The sequence below is a fragment of the Pteropus vampyrus genome, unplaced genomic scaffold, assembly GCF_000151845.1.
Source record: "Pteropus vampyrus isolate Shadow unplaced genomic scaffold, Pvam_2.0 Scaffold51, whole genome shotgun sequence".
Classification (NCBI taxonomy): domain Eukaryota; kingdom Metazoa; phylum Chordata; class Mammalia; order Chiroptera; family Pteropodidae; genus Pteropus; species Pteropus vampyrus.
The window spans coordinates 997,820-1,000,746 of NW_011888832.1; positions in this window are offsets into that span (position 1 = coordinate 997,820).

A 2,927-nucleotide genomic window follows, 5' to 3' on the forward strand; every position below is an offset into this window, starting at 1 on the left:
TGCGTAAACAAATTTAAACTAAGGGAAGGTCAGTTCAGTGTGATGTGTCAGTGAGAGTAATGTTAACTGCTGAGACGAATAGACTTCAAAATTCTTAATGACCCGTTAATTTCTCATTTATGTAAGAACTTCTCTATAGTTATTCAGGGACCCAGATTCCTTTAATCTTACAGCTGTGTTATCCTGTGTTATCCTCAGCCTTTCTCAGCCTGAGTTCTCTGGAGAAATAAGCCTCAGGAAAGTGATTTGGCTGACTAGTTTCACATTCACTGCGTACAGTGAAGACCTTATGGCATTGGGGCATCGTTCTCTTGCTTGGAACCCTATTTGAGAAGGCTTGGCTGAAGGCCTTGCAGTCATTTATATCCAATCCAGCAGAAGATGGAAGTTTTTAAAGGCCACGGTCTGCACACGACACACTGTCATTTCCACTCACGTTCCGTTTGCCAGCATGGCCAGGCCATGTTACCTGGTGTTGCGCCTGCAAGGACAAGAGACCCGAGGTTTGTGCCAGTAGCCAGCAATTCCTTCTCTACGAGGTAGAATTCTGCATTGAGGTTGACTGCAGGACTGGTTTAATGACTAAAACGTTAGCCAGTGTTCACATCTCAGTAGCATTCATATGCAGTTAAGAGAGAGAAGCTTTTCCTCCGAGGTAACTTAATTTTGCTGGTTTCTTCCATTTGGCCACTTAGGATTACCTCTTCTATTTCTGAAGTGTGAGCTTTATGGAGTCCTAATTTTAGTGAGATTATGCCCCGTACTACCTCTGTTTTGCAGTTTCAACCTATAAGCTCAAAAGATATCCACATATACTGTGTTATTTTCAGTAATCCCCGAAGTAGTAGAGAATCTTCTATCTGCCTCAAAGATGAGGAAGCTGAAGGGATTAATCACTTAGCAAAACTCCAGTCCGACTGTTGAGTCCTTTTCTAAAGTTTTAACGAGTCTAACATACCTTTTGAGATTAAAATCTCTAGTTGGTGCTGGTTTTAAATTATATGGCACTTTTCACTTTTAGGGACCCTAACAGAATAATTTCATCAAAGGTCATTCTGTTGTTCTTCAGCCAAAAATCTTCCTTCTTACACCTAAAATAATTCAAGGGGAAGGCTTGAGGGGGTCATCTGCAGCAAGATATTTTTAGGTTACAAATAGGTTATTTTTTCACATTAATTTGATCTTCTTGATATTAGTACCTCTGAGTTCAGAGAGGCACAGTATTTCCTACAGGGGCCCGCAGCTTGGTAAGCCATGGCACGGAGGCTGGAAACTGAGTCATCGTGGCCCTTGCTGCTAGTCCCAACTGCTCTCCAGCAAGTAAGACTGGACGAGATGGAAATGTTCATGAAACATTCAATTCCCTTTTTTTCTCCTCTGAGAAGTCACCATATTCAGCTTAGAGATGAAAAAAACTGGTTATGTTTCTTCTCTATTTTGTTGTCTATTTTTCTATCCTTATAGAATCTGAATGCCTTCTAGAAGCTGCAGTTTAAGCTCTATTTTGTGCTGAATTTTGTTGAAGTGTTAAGTGAACACTCAACCTTCATTTAAAAGCTGATCTCGAGGATTCCAGTATCTGGGAGAAAAGCTTTTCAGTCATTTTTCGAGCATCCCCTTTAAAAAGTCACCACCGTCAGGTACTCAGTATTTTAGAGAGTATGGTTTTTATTATTTCCCACCATGTCTGCCTATCCAAATACATCAAGGCTCAGCTGAATGCTTTCTCCTTAGGAGACCTTTCCTCACCCATTCTATTCTTCATCTCTCATTACATTCTGTGTTTATTTAAATGTTAATCTCCTATTAAGTGAGAACAGGGGCTGCATCTTAATCAGCTTGATCCTTCCCGTGGCGCTAAGTGAAGCCTTCAGCACAGAGAAGCATCTGCTGCTCTCCATGGATTGTCCTTAGTCGGCCTGTCAGCAGCTTCAGAAATCAAAGAACTAGGAACTTTATAACTATTACGCAACTCTAGAAGTGCTTTACAAGAATGATTTTCAACATTATTAAAGTTTCAAATTTTATAATTAGCAGTTACAAATCTGCCAATGCAGAGTCCTGTGATCAGAGAACTAAATTATCTCCAATTTTACTTTGAAACTGAAGTACAAGATGACACCCATTGCAGCCTGGTGTTTTGCATTTTGCCTCTTTCCCATCTGGCCCCTGCCCACACTATATGCTCTAGCTCCTGTGTTATCATTTATATGGTACAGAAATCTTGTCCTAAAATGATGCCACATGGACAGTTCCTAAGTAGTTTTCAAAATTGTCTATGTGGACTGATTTTGCATCAGAGATGGAATCATCTGCTTTTGCAGGATTGTCCAGTTCATGAAGGCTGGAGAGCCTGCCTCTGGTGTCACACTCTCCAGATATCAAGGACCCTTTTAACAGGGTTTGTATTGCCTCAGTGTTATAAGTGGGAAGTACATAATGGTGTTGAAGAGATACTGCAGCCAAAAACTTCTTGTTGAGAAACTACCGACCTGGGAGAGACGGCCCAAGCGTTGCTGTGTCTTGGTGTTCTGCGAACCAAACCGCCATGTTCGGTGGAGTCCAAGAGATCAGTGAGCAGTAGAAAAGCCAGGTTCAAAACTGAACAGCCCCTTTCTCCCCTAGGCTTCATTTACCACATCTTTAAAACGAGGGACTGGAGTTAGATTATTTATAGGGTTTGTCCTTAAAAATTTAATTTTTCTTCCTCTTAACAGAAATGCTAATATGCTCTCAAAATAACTTTATGAAAGTTTTCTTAATTCCATCACGGATAACATATAAAGGGGATTTGAGCGTACACAATCCATAGTAAGTGCCAAAGCAGTCTCTGTAAGGCTGCGCTCTCTGAGTGCATAGAAAGGGTATAAAGTCGGGAAGAATAAGAACAAGCTAAGCCCACAGGCATGAGCTGGAGCCCACGAGCA